This window comes from Phascolarctos cinereus, unplaced genomic scaffold (genome assembly GCF_003287225.1).
Source record: "Phascolarctos cinereus isolate Bilbo 61053 unplaced genomic scaffold, phaCin_HiC Scaffold_1;HRSCAF=81, whole genome shotgun sequence".
Taxonomy (NCBI): Eukaryota; Metazoa; Chordata; class Mammalia; order Diprotodontia; family Phascolarctidae; genus Phascolarctos; species Phascolarctos cinereus.
Window position 1 is genome coordinate 282,947,867 of NW_027555514.1, and position 13,428 is coordinate 282,961,294.

General features: G+C 51.7%; 1 protein-coding gene across 3 annotated transcripts in view; it reads left to right on the forward strand.

Moving 5' to 3' along the window:
• The window catches only part of MGAT3 (beta-1,4-mannosyl-glycoprotein 4-beta-N-acetylglucosaminyltransferase), a 61,819-nt gene that overhangs the window by 23,869 nt on the left and 24,522 nt on the right, over nucleotides 1–13,428 (forward strand). The window contains exon 1 of one of the 3 annotated variants that reach the window (XM_020982648.2): nucleotides 5,314–5,801. The exons of the other annotated variants lie outside the window; for them this stretch is intronic. The gene's annotated coding sequence lies outside the window, so the exon portion shown is untranslated. Of the gene's footprint in view, nucleotides 1–5,313; nucleotides 5,802–13,428 lie in introns of those variants that run through there. 3 annotated transcript variants of the gene reach the window in all.

Consider the following 13,428-nt stretch of genomic DNA (forward strand, 5'->3'; position numbering starts at 1 on the left):
AACAAACTCCAGCCCCAGAGCCTGGGGATATGAAGACAATTCAGCCCGCCCAAAGACAGCCGAGGTTTCATCAAGGAAGAGGGAAGAGAAAGGTCTTCGTTGCCTGGGGAGGTCAGCAGCCCAGAGTCCAGGCAGAGAGCCACTCAGCCCACCGAAGATTCAAAGGCTCCGGGGCGCCGGGAGCTGGCGAGACTGAGGCAGAGACAGAAAAAACAAGCACTATCTCTCCTTAAGGAATCGACTTTCTATGACGAATAAATGGGAAGGGTGCTGAGAACTTGGTTTCAAATCCCAGCTCTGTCACTATTCGTGTGACCTCGAGCAAGTCACTTCTCTCTGGGCCTCAGTTTCCTCATCTGTTAAATGAGGAAGTTGGACTTGACGACTTGTGTGGGTCTCTCAGCCCTAGATCTAGGAGCCCATGATTCTTCTGAGGGGGAAGGATATGACTTGTGTACTAATAACAAGAGCTCATTCTGAGGCTTGCAAAGCTCTAGGCATGCATCCATGGTTTCATCTGATAAGCAAATGTATACAAAGTAATTCTGAGAGACTGAGAGAGGAGGCAGAGAGAGAGGAGGGAGAGAGAGACAGAGAGGGGGGAAGGAGGCAGAGAGAGAGGGGAGGGAGAAAGAAAGAGAGACAGAGAAAGGAGGCAGAGAGAGAGAGGAGGGAGAAAGAAAAAGAGAGAGAGGAGGGAGAGAGAGACAGAGAGGAAGCAGAGCGAGACAGAAAGAGACAGAGAGGAGGGAGAGAGAGAGAGAGAAAGAGACAGAGAGAAAGGAAGGAGAGAGAAAGAGAAACAGAGAGGAGGGAGAGAGAGAGAAAGAGAAACAGAGAGAAGAGGGAGGGAGAGAGGAGGGAGAAAGGGGGAGAGACAGAGACAGAGAGACAGAGAACATATGAGTACTTCACCTAGGGACCTAGGATGGGTAGGGTAAGGCAGGGCACAGTAGAGTCAGGGAGAGGATCAGGAAACGCTTCCTGAGCTGAGCTTTGAAGGAAACTGGTGATATTCTGAGAAGGTAGGGATTCCAGACCCGAGGGGCCATTTGTGCAAAGGCTGAGGCTAGAGATAGAATACCCTGCTTGCAGAATAGGCTGGGGAGGCAGTTTGTCTGGAATGAACTGTCCAAGATTTGGAGTGATTTTGTATAAAGCCTGAAAATGTGGGTGGGAGCCCATATTTTATCCTCCTTGAGCCTGTTGCCTCACAGTGGGCTTCTGGTTCCACCAATGTAAAATTAGGGGGCTGGACCCAGTGCTCTGATATACTATGTTCTAAGGTCCTTTCCAGCATTGACTTGAGTATTCTATGTTCTAAGGCAAGAGTTCCTAGTCCAAGGTCATGGCTTGTTTTTTAAAAATGCATTTGATAACCATATTTTAATATCATTGGTTTCCTTTGTCATCCTATGCATTTTATTTCATGCATTTAAAAACATGGTTCTGAAAAGAGGTCAATGTGCTTCATAGGTTGCAGAAGAAATCCATGACACAAAGGTTTAGAACCCCTGATCTAAGGATCTAGCTGTGACATTCCATTTCCTTTTTCTTTCTTTTAATTTTTTTTTTATTTTCAATTCTAAAATCTCTCCCTGTCTCCACTCTGGCACCACCCATTATAGGCAAGAAAGATAATATTCGTTATACGTATGAAATCATGCAAAACATACCTCCACATTAGCAATGTTCTGAAGAAAGAACAGTACAAATATGGTTTAGTCTACACTCTGGGGCTGTCAGTCCTTGACTTGGAGGTGGATAGCATTTTATATTATGAACCTTCTCAAGTTGTGGTGGGTCACTGTACTGATCAGAGTTACTAAGTCTTTCATGTGTGATTACCTTTACAAAGCCAAGGTCCCTTACTACATCTGGGGCTATCTCCAGTCATCCTGATCTCTATCTGGCCACTGGACCCAGGTGGTTCCAGAGAAGAAAGTGAAGCTGGTGACTTTGAAAGTCCTGTCTCCCTTCAATCCAATTCACTTGCAAGTCATGACATCACCTTCCTGATATCATGGTCCTCTTCAAGAATGAAGGACAAATAACAACAACCACCTCTGAACCAGGCACTGTGCTAGGCACTGGGGGACACAGAGACAGAAACGAAACAGTCCCTGAACTCAATAAGCTTCCGTGCTATTGAGAGAGAGAACAGAGACCTATAAAAGTCAATACAAAGTACATTCAAAATAAATACATTCATCAAGCAATTAATGAGCATTTATTAAGCACCTACTATGTGCCAGGCATTATACTAGGGGCTTATACAAAGACAACAATGAGACAGTCCCTGCCCTAGAGGACTCCATTCTGATAGGTAGAGAGAGCATGCCACCTCTTAAGGCAAGTTTTTCAAGATCTCTGAACCTGTTTCCTCTCTAAAATGAGAGGTTTGGGCTGGATGGCCTCTGAGGTCCCTTAGATGTTAGGTCACATAACTTATGTGGTCCTGTGGGGCTTCCACAACAGCGCAGAGGGGAGAGAAACAGGGCCTGCCCTAGGATAGCAGCTGCGGGAATGGAAAGGAAAATCTATTTTGAATAGACCGATGTGACCTCATCATTGTGGGTTTCCTACATCTCTCCAAACCACGCAGAAGATAACTCATCTTCGCCCGCTTGTTCCGTGGGTGAGATGCTCCTGCCCATGTCATCCCAGATGTCCTCCACAGGGGGCTGAAGAGACATTTCATGGAATAGTAAGAAGAGAGAACAACTAGAAATTAGTGAGTCAATGTGTACGGGTTTGTTGGGTGGAGGAGAGGAAGATGGGAGGAGGGGTGATGGGAGAGGAGAAGATGAAAATGAGTATGGATGCCGATCCTGGGCCACCAAGGAGGATGGTGGTGCCATTGAGAGCCACGGGGAAGAGTGTAAGGAAGTCTAGGAATAAGGAAACCAGTTACTCAATCAACAAGCTTTCCTTCAGCACCTCCTATATGCCAGGCACGCTGCCTGATATTGGAGAAAAAGGGGAAACAGTTCTAGCTCAGGGAGTTTACATTTTAAGAGGAGAGAACACATAATAGGGAAATATATAGAAAAATACAAAATAAGCAATAAATAATATACATGCAAAATGAATTTGAGGTAGTGGGTGGGTGGGGAGCAGAAATCAAGAGAAGCTTCTTATAATGGGGTCTTGAGCCTTGAAGGAAATCAGGGATTCTAAGAGGGGTAAGTGCATTCCAGGAATGGGGCACGGAGTTTGGGGATTGAGTGTCCTATGTGAGGAACAGAAAGTCAGGAAAGTCTGGTTTGTGCTTTTTTGTTTGTTTTGTTTTTTGCTGGGGGGACAGGAGAGATGAGTTGAATTTGCTCCTAGACACTGCAAGGAGATGTTGACTCTGAGGCCTGGGGGCAAAGGGATGGGGTATATTTTAGGGAAGGGGAGATTGCTCGAGGGTGTCCTGTGATGGAGTGTTAGGTTTGGAGTCAAGCTGGTCTGGTTTTAGATCGTGACTTTGCCACTTACTGCATATGACCTCAGGCAAGTCTTTCACTTTGTGTCCGAGTGCCCTCCTCTGTAAAACAAGACGGATGGGGTGGACCAGGTGAGGGCTCAGGGCTTTTCCAGCTCTCTCCCCATTTTCTCTCCGGACTAGACTGTGTGCTCCATGAAAGCAGAAGCTGGCTTGTTATTCGATTTCTATGCTCAAGGCTACCAAGGCACTTGGCAAACAGAAAGCACTTAATAAATGCTTTGAGATTCATCCATCCATTCTACGAGTGGGCCTAGACCAAGCTCCGCAGCTAATTTTTGCTCACAGCCTCAGGCTGCCCGCCATGCCCCACTCCCCAGTTCTGGCGTCTTACTCCCCCCAAAGCCTTACTTCCCTCCCCCCTCCCCCGATGAAGGAAGCGGGCAGGGGCTCTCTTCCTTGAGGATCCTAAAGGCAGAATCTCAGGACACAGAGTCGCTTCCAAACACAGTCCGCAGCTCCTGAGGGCAGAGTAGGGCAGTGGCTGTTCCCAGGGCACACAGCTCTTACGTGGAAGACTCTTAGATAGATTTCATCTAGCCTGACCCTTTTATTTCGCATAAATGGTTTGCCCTGCCCAACAAGGCATAGAGGCCAGAGCTGAAATGCTAGCCCAGGGCCCACGAACTCCCACCTCACGCTCTTCCCGCAACACCGCCCTAACCCTAGCACCCGGCCTGGCACATAGCAAGCGCCTAATTAATGTCTGTGGAATTGATTTGAACCTAAGTGGCGCAGATGGCAGACCCCTATCCAGCTCTTCCTCTCCACCGGCCCCCGGCCCCTAAGCAAAGGCAACGAGGGAAATTACTGCAAGCACAAAGCTTCAGAGCAGCAAAGGCGACCCCTGCCCGACTTTCTCCAGCCTCCTCCCCTCCCTCCCCCACCCCATCCTGGAGGCGGGGTTGGAGGGAGGGGGCCGGATCATCCCGAGAGAGCGCTTCCTCCTCCCTGGGCGGACCTGGGGCCGGGCTAGGAGGCTAGTTCGCGCGGGTCCCAACGGTTACCTAGGGCAGACCCTCCCCCAAGCCCACTCCTCTTTCACCGGCAGTCTCTCTACCCTCGTTCTTCCCCAGCCGAGCCCCCTACCCTGACCCTCCGCCCCCCCTTTCCCTTTTCCCCACACAAGGCGTTCCTTTGTATACCCTCCACTCGCGGAGAGTGTGTGTGGTGGGGGTGGGGGGTGGAGAGTAGAGAAGAAGAGAAGGGAAAGAAATGGGGAGGAGAGACAAGTGGGGAAGGGAGAAAGGGAAAGGGAACGTGCTCCTCTTCCCCTCTAGTTACCAGGGGCTGGGGTGAGGTGGGGGAGGCGCGGTAGAGGGGCTGCGCTGGATTGTAGCCGGAGGCAGGAGATACCTGCGCACACCCCCGGGCCGGGCCAGGGGGCGGGGCTGGGATGAAGGAACAGGGGGTGGAGAGGAGGAGAGAAGAGGCGGGTGAATGGGGTCGGCGGGAGTGAGCGCCTAGCTTGGAGACTGAGAACCGACTGGGAGAGGCGTGCCTCCCACCCCCCCACTCCCCGCCCCCGCGCCCGCTAGCCGGCTCCCCCCATCCTTCCCTCCCTCCCTCGCCGCGCACCCGCACCCGCACCCGCACTCGGACGCGCGCCAGGCGCTCCAGAGGAGGGCGGCCGGGAGCGGGGGCCCGTGCGGCCCCCAGCCCAGGCAGGCGGGGAAGAAAGGAGGAAGGCAGGGAAGGAGAGGAGGCGCCTGAGTCCCCGCTCCGGGGGCGTCCGGCTTGTGGATTGCGCCCCGGCGGCTCTGGGGGCAGCAGAGGAGGAGAAGGAGGAGGAAAACGGGAGGGGGTGGGAGGGAGACAGAGGAGAGAAGAGAGGAGGTGGGGGAGGGCAGAACAGGCGGGCTGAGCTCCAACGGGAAGCTCTCCCATCTATTTATGTCGGTGATCGCGGCCGGTGCCCCCGAGGCCCGTTCTCTCCATCCTTGGGCAGCCTCCCTCCATCCTGGGGCAGCCTCCCTCCTTCCCTCTCTCTTTTCTTTCCTCCGGGTCCTTGCTCCTGCCCTGGCCTCGGTTCCGTCCCCTCCCCACCTTGTCCGGGTCCCCAGCCAGGGCGGAGGGGTCGCTCCGTCCGAGGGTTGGTGTGGAAACCGTCGCCGCCGGGGTCTCCGGGAGGGGGCAGCCCCGAGATGCCAGGGGGCGGCCGCCGCCGCCGCCGGAGCCGGCCATGGTGGGGCGAGGAGAGGCTGCTGCGGCGCCGGGTCTCAGCATCTCCCCGCCTGGGGCCCGGGGCGACCAGGAGCCGCCGCCTCCGCCACGGCCGCCGCTGCAGCTGCTGAGAGCCGGTGGGCGATGGGTGAGTGTCAGGCGGCCGCGTCCCACCTTTCCAGCTCCCCCCCAGGGCGCACGGACGCCGCATCCTCAGCTCCTCTTTGGAGCTTTCTAGGCCTTCCAAACCCCACCTTCAGTCTCCCCTCTCCTCCACTTGAAACCCCCCCCAACCTCCCTCATCCTCCCTTCAAACCCTCGGACCCCGATCTCCCTTCTCCATCTCCTCTGGGCCTCCTAGGCCTTTCATCCCCCTCTCCCCCTTAAACCTCCCTCCAGGAAGCTCCCCACCTCTTCTATCTTCAGCCCTTTCTTTCTTACCTTCCTACACCAGGAAGCCCCCTACCGAGTCCTCACCCTCCTCAAGTCTGTCCCCCGTTGCCCTCCCTCACCTGGGCTGAGGGGTAGGGGTGCTTGGGTGTAGGGAGGGGGAACTGTGATTTCACTCTCAGGTGTTGGAGGGGGGGCCATGGGTTGAGGACTCATCCACTTCAAGTCAGACTGCATTTCCCATCCCCCATCAGCTCTTACAACAGCTGAGACACCCCCCATCTCTCCCTCCCTGTGGAGGGAATGGGGAGGGAAGCCTTCAGTCCCTTAGCAGAGATCACCTCCCCATGAGCCCCCCTCCTCAACAGCCTGGCTAGGCTGTCTGTGTGACTGGGGCCTCTGTGCAGACCCTGGGATTGAGAGGAGGAAAGCGCCTGGGGCTTGAAGTGGGGGATGGGGGAAAGATTTCTCTGCCCTTAGCCCTTCCCCATCTCCTCCCTCTGGCTCCCTCCCCCACCATAATGCTGGTTGATGCAGCAGGAAACCCATCTGCTTGGCACCCCCCCCCCCCCCGGCACTGGATGGGCATGAGTGCCAAGCCTGCAGCAGCCTGGGCGGGGGGAGATGGCTGTGGAGGGCCTCTGCTGAGTGGGAGGGTGGGGATGTAGAGGTAAAAGGAAAACCTGGCCCCTCTGAGTCCCACCTTATCTTCCCTACTAAAGCGGACCTGGCTTTCTTGGGTCTGCAGTCCTGTAGCTGCTTCTGGAGAATTGGGGTGGGGTGGTCTGAGGGAGTAAGTGACTCTGTGTGTGTGTGTGTGTGTGTGTGTGTGTGTGTGTGTGTGAGAGAGAGAGAGAGAGAGAGAGAGAGAGAGAGAGAGAGAGAGAGAGAGAGAGAGAGAGAGATGTCTGCATCTGCAGCTGACTCCTGTGAGATTAGTGATTATCACCATTCCCAAGGTTGGGCCTGGATCCCCCCTTTCCCCCATCCCCCTCTCCAATCCTTGTGTCGGTGGAGGAAGGGCCAGGAAGGGAAGGGAGAAGAGAATGGAGAATCCAGTCCTGGAGAGAGAGAGAAGCCCAAGGGACGTCTTCGGGAGGGCGCTTGGGAGGACGATCCAGGCCCCCAGCTTTCAACCTTTATGTAAGGATACAGAAACCCTTACAGCAGGAAGCCCAAAGCTTGTGACATCAGCCCAGAACAGCTAGGGGAAAGGAGGACAGTCAGCTGTGCCCGTAGTTGGCCTCCCTCCCTCTCCAGCTAAGAATGCCTGGGCACATCTGGCTTCAGAGCCAGAATTGTTCCCAGGAAGCCCCAGAGCCCCAGAGACAACGCATGAAAGCTGAGCTCTCTGATTTTTAGGTTCTGCACCCCTGAAAGCACCACCCCTCCCCCAAGCTTGAGAAGCTCGATGACAGTTTCCATTGGCATCAAGAACCATGTAGGGCTCCATGTTCCTCTCCCTCTATCCCACTCCAGCAGTCCTGCTCAGCCCCTGTTGAAATCAGATTCTGCCCCTCTGCCCATTCTCTGCTCCAGATGGGGCCACGTAGGAAATCCTCCCTAAAGGGGACTCACCCTTCTCTGATTTGGCCCTTCCCCAGCTCTAACAAAAGGCCCAAGCTGGCCATCCTGCCCCTCCACTCATAGACACCAGTGGGATCCCAGGATCTCCAAAAGGATCTGGGAGGTCTGCACAGAACTGGAAAGCCCTCTGCGACACCTGCTAAATGAAGGAGTTAAACTAGGTGCTCTATCTTGCCAATACTAGATCTTAGGGGGCTGTGTTCCCTGACACATCTGGTCCCCAGCCTGTGCTTGGAGACTGACAGTGATGGGGAACTCACTACCTTTCTAGACAGCCCATTCTATTTTTAAACTTGTTTTTATTAGGAAGTTTTTCTCCCAATATTGAGCTTAAAACTCTGCAACACCCTCCCTGTCTTCCCCTCATCATCATTGCTTCTAGTTCTGCCCTCTGGAGATTTAATAGAGAAAGAAAAGAGAATACGGATTGGGTAGTGGGGAGAAACTGAACCTTTGATTTCATTGATAGAGGAAACTCCCAGTTGAGGAAATTCCCTCCAGAATTGAGTTCACCATGTAGTCTTTCATGCTGCAATTTATAGGCTTAGAGTTTCCTAAAGCCCTGAGAGGTTGAGACACTTGGCCAGGATCACACAGCCAAGGTGTGTCAGGGCTTGAACCCGGGATCATAGTTGGAGAGCTGGAAGAGACCTTCGAGGCTCTGGTCCATCCTGTACAAGTGTTTAGTGTGAATTCAGAGAATCAGTTTGAGCTCCTGGGATTCTGTTGCTAAGCGTGATGACAAGAGGACAGGTGGTGGCCCCATGGATAGAGCTCTGGGCTGGAGTCTGGATGACCCGAGTCCTTATCTGGCCTCAGATACTTCCTAGCTGTGTGATCTTGGGCAAGTCACTTAACTTTCATCTGTCTCAGTTTCCTCATCTTTAAAATGGGGATAATAGCACCCATCTCATGGGGTTGTCATGAAGCTCAAATGAAATGATAATTGTAACAGTGCCTGGCACACATTAAACACGAGCTAAATTCTAGCTGCTATTATTATTATTATTAACTACCTCATGGTTAGAAGTTGCAAGTTGGTGTGTGGGGGCCAAGTGCCTGGACCCTTAGAAGTCAGAAAGACCTGGGTTTGTCCCAGGCTACTATGTTCTCACCAAAGAGCATTTATTCCTAATGGGAAAGGAGACAGACAGGGCTCTACAGGGTAATTAAAGCAACTCTCCCTGTGTGTTCAGGAAGTTTATTAATCCTCCAATTGGTTTGAGTCCCTGAACTGGGTTGGCCCTATCCTGGGTGCCAGAGAGGGAAGTAAAGAGGAAACACCCATTGACATTTCTACTGCAGAGCACTTTGCAAACTTCCCCCAGAAGTTTGATTTGAACCTGGGTTTGAATCTCATCTTTACTGCTTACCTGTATGACCTGGGGCAAGTACCTTCACCTCCTGGACCTCAGTTTCCTCTTCTTTGAAATGAGGGGATTGGGCTACATGGCCTCTTAAGAAGCCTTCCAGCTCTATTCAGCTGTGACTTGCCTTCTAAGGTCCAGGTCTAGACCTCAGGTCCTTTGGGCTCTGTGGACTGCCACAACAGTCCTGTGTGGCCAAAACACTCCCATCTGGCAAGGACTGCTGTCCCTGATTTGTTCTCAGGGATCTGAGGCTCAGAGAAGAGGGGCCTTGCCCAAGGCAGCCAGAGCTAGGGATTGCAGGGTGGGTATTTCTGCCCCCAGCTCTCATGTTCCAGTTGGTTCTGCCCTCCAGGAACTCAGGACCTCAATGGGGAACTTGGGACTTACACTCAATCTTCTCTTCCTCCTTGATGATGCCATTACAGATGGTGAGCGAGATTGTCAGTTCAGGGAAGGGAGTGAGCAGTGTGGGCTGGGGTTAGTCAGGAAGGCTTCCTGGAGGGGGAGGCAGAAAGAGGCAACATTTGAAGGTGGGAATGAGTGTGCTGTGATATGTTCTGGGGACAGTGAGAAAGGCAGGCTGACTAAAGGACTCAGAAGTTGTGATGAGAAATCTAGGTAGGAAAGAAACCCAGAAACCCTGCTAGGGTGGGACCAGACAGGCTGTGGAAACTGGGCAAAAGACTGTGAAACATGGGGAGCCACTGAGTGATCTAAAGCTGGTAAGTGATGAGATTAAAATCAATGTTTTAGGCTGGTGAAGGTGGGAAAGGAATAATAATAATAATTAGAATTTATATAGCATTTTAAGGATTACACAGTATCAACTCATTTGATCCTTACAACAACCCAGGGAAGGAAGTGTTATTATTAGCTCCATTTTACAAATGAGAAGACTGAGGCAGGCAGAGTTTAAATGACTTGCCCAGAGTCATATAGCTAGTAAGTGACTGAGGCTAGATTTGAACTCAGCTCTTCCTAAGCCCAGTCCCAGCAACATTAGGAAGATGTTGTATGAATCTAGGGATGAGGTGGAGGGTCTGCGATGGTGGCAGATTACAGTTCAATATGAGGAAGAAGAGGGGAACTAGGATGTTTTGCTGTGGAAGAAACAGTTGAAAGGAGATAATGAAAAGTCTTAGGGGAAGCATATGGCAGCTGTCAAGGGAGAGGAGGGCTTGCCCTCCTCTTGCTTGGCCCCAGAGAGAACTAGGGCCAAAGAGGGGAAGTGGTCAAGAGGCATCATGGGAGTGGACTTGGCTTTGTAGTCATGGACAAATCCTACACCTACACAGAGCCCCCATGGAATTTCCTCGTGGCATAAATACCATTCAGTCATAGCTCCCGAGCACAAGAAGACCTCCAAGAACATCTAGTCCAAACCCCCCATTTTGTAGATGAAGCCACTGAGGCCCAAGGAGGTAAAGTGACTTGGCCAGGGTCACACAGGTAGCTGGGAGGTAGTGAGTTCCCTGTTATTGAAGGTGGTCCTTTGGAGACTGGATAAGCACCCAGTGGGATGCTGGAGAGAGGAATACTGCTCAGTAGGACTCTTAGGGATCTTCCATCTCTGCATGGAAGGATGTTGACCAATGGAAGTGCATCTGGGGGATGGAGGTGATGGGAGTGAACACCAAAGGAGTCACTGGAGGAAGACAAAATCCAGCAGCCTGGAAAGAAGGCTGGAGTCAGGAAGGGCATGATAGCTGGAACTAAGGGCTGTCCTAAAGAAGAGAGAGTAACACGCTCCATATGACTTCAGAGGGAAAGTGAGATGAACGAGCGGGTGTTAGGGAGGTAGATTTCAGTTCAGCAGAAGGAAGAACTTCCCCCAAATGCACCAAACTTTCTTGTGAGGTAATGAGCTCCCTGTAACTAGGTGTTCAAGCAGAAGTTGGATGACTAACCATAGGGATATTGAATAGATGCCCCTGCATCAGGTAGGAGCTGACAAGTTGACCAAGCCCAAAAAGTAGTATGGCATATCAGACCACTGGATCTGGTCTCAAATACTTACTAGCTGTGGAGAGCTCTACGTGGCCCAGTGGATAAAGCGGAAGTGGATAAAGTCCTGAGTTCAAATGTGTCCTCAGACATTTACTAGCTGTGTGACCCTGGGCAAGTCACTTTACTCTGTCTGCCTCAGTTTCCTCATCTGTAAAATGAGCCAGAGGAGGAAATGGCAAATACTCCAGTATCTTTGCTAAGATGAAGAGTTAGACACAGCTGAACAAGTGTAGCTGTGAGCAGATCACTTCCTCTCTCTGGGACTCTTCTTCTCAGAACTGAAGAGCCACAAAGCTGAATTCCTGGCTCCTCCCTAGCACTTTCAGGAGTCCCTTGTTAGGGGTGTTGGGGTTCTGCACATATTAGTTTTCCCCCCTGTGTGCAGAAGAACAAACAGGGTTCAAGGAAGCTGAGCGCTGGCTCAAAGGTTAGCTCCGTGTTTGCATTGTGGTTTGCAGTGGAATTAGGAAGGCAATGGGCATTAGTAGGCATGGGGAATGAAGAGGATGCCGGACAGAAGATGAAAGAATAAGAGCTGGTATTTATATGCAAAACATCGTCGCTCTGTTAATTTAGTTAATCTTCACAGCAATCCTGGGAGAGAGGGGCTGTTATTATTCCCATTTTGCAGATAGGGAAACTGAGGCAGAAAGAGGTTAAGTCACATGCCTAGTGAGTTTGAACTCAGATCTTTTGGACAGGAAGTCCAGTGCCCTATCCACTGCACCATCTTGCCATATCAACAGCTAAGAGGCCTATAGCACTATAACTCTCCCCAGTGTACAGATGAGTCAGCTGAGGCTCCAAAGGATCATGGTGTTGTGGGAAGAGTGATAGGTTTGGGGTTCAAATCCTGGCTTCGACACTTCATTTAAAAGTGACTTGCAAGCAGGAATCTAGCCCCAGGATGGAAGATTACTGGGAGCTTAACCTAACTACATTTTTTTTAAAAGAGAAAAACCCCAGTTTGGAGACTCTGATATCCCAACTCCTCCATGGACAAAAGACCTGAAGCTCAGATTTGCCCAAGGTGGTGACAGAGATAGGATTTGAACCCAGGTCCTCTCCCCCAAACCAGTTTTTTTTTTTTTGGTGGAGGGGGGGTGAGACAATCAGGGTTAAGTGACTTGTCCAGGGTCACACAGCTAGTAAGTATCTTGAGTGCAGATTTGAACTCAGGTCCTCCTGACTCCAGGGCCAGTGCTCTATCTACTGGGCCACCTAGCTGCCCCCAAGCATTTTATCCCTGATGCTTCTCCAGGGCCCACAAGTTTTTGATGTTCCAGGTGTACGTCTCCTTCCATGACAGTGCTAGCCCTCTGCCACAGAGAGCAACCATTCCCCTACCCTGTGCCTCTCCCTACCTTTCCTGGCTCCCTCACCTTCATCAGGTGCCTTTTCTCTTTCCTAAGCTCTTCTCCACAGCCCAGAGCCCCTGGCCCTCTACTGCCCCCACAGCCCCTCCCAGCTCGCCTCAGTTGTCCCACAGGGACCAGAATACATCTGGTCTTTCCTCCTTCCCTGTTGTACTGTTCACAAGGGAATACTGGCCACTCTCCAGCCCTCTGCTGTCTTTGCCCAGCACTAGGAAGCTATCCTCAAGTTTGTTTCTGTTTTTCTATCCCAAGCCTGGTGATAGGTTTGCCCTTTGTCTGCCAGTACCCTGACCCCATGCCCTCTGTACTGTGTTTTGCCCAGGACAGTCAACCAGCAGTCAACATTTATTAGGCACTTACTGCACCTGGCACTGGGAATTTTACAGAGACTATAGCCTTGAGTGAGTCCCCTAAGGTCCCTGGCCCCAGGGAGTTTACCTTCCACAGGGTAGCATTCAGGGCTGGGGACAGAGGGGAACAGACCAGAATGTAGCCAGGTAGATGAATATCCTGAGCCTGTCTTGTCCCGGAATCTGAGGACTTCTCTTGGGGCTCATGATGCTGGACTTGGAAGGGTCTTCAGAGGCCACCCAACCCAATCCCTTCATTTGACACATGAGGAAACCAAGGCCCAGGGAAAAGAGGAGACAGTCCGGGTGATAGACTTCATGGGCTTGTTGTTCTAGATCCGTAAAAGACTTCCATCTAGCCCAGCTCCCTCATTTTACAGGTGAGGAAACAGGCCTGGGAGGTTGTTGCCTTGTCCAAGGTCACAGAGGTAGCAAGGACAGGCAAGATTTGAACCCCGACCTTCCAACTCCAGAGCCAGGCTTCTACTATACTGCGGGCTCTGGTGGGAAGAGAGTGGCTTGGAGTCTGAAGATCCTGTCTGTGTGACCTTGAACATGGACAGCACATCCCCTGTGAGGACCCTAATTCTCTAACCTGCCAAAGGGTGATGTTTTAGGGACCCTTAAAGCTCTGAATGCTGTGACTGTCTGCAGAGTTCAAAGGAACTGTACAAATTTGTAGGATCTATGAAATT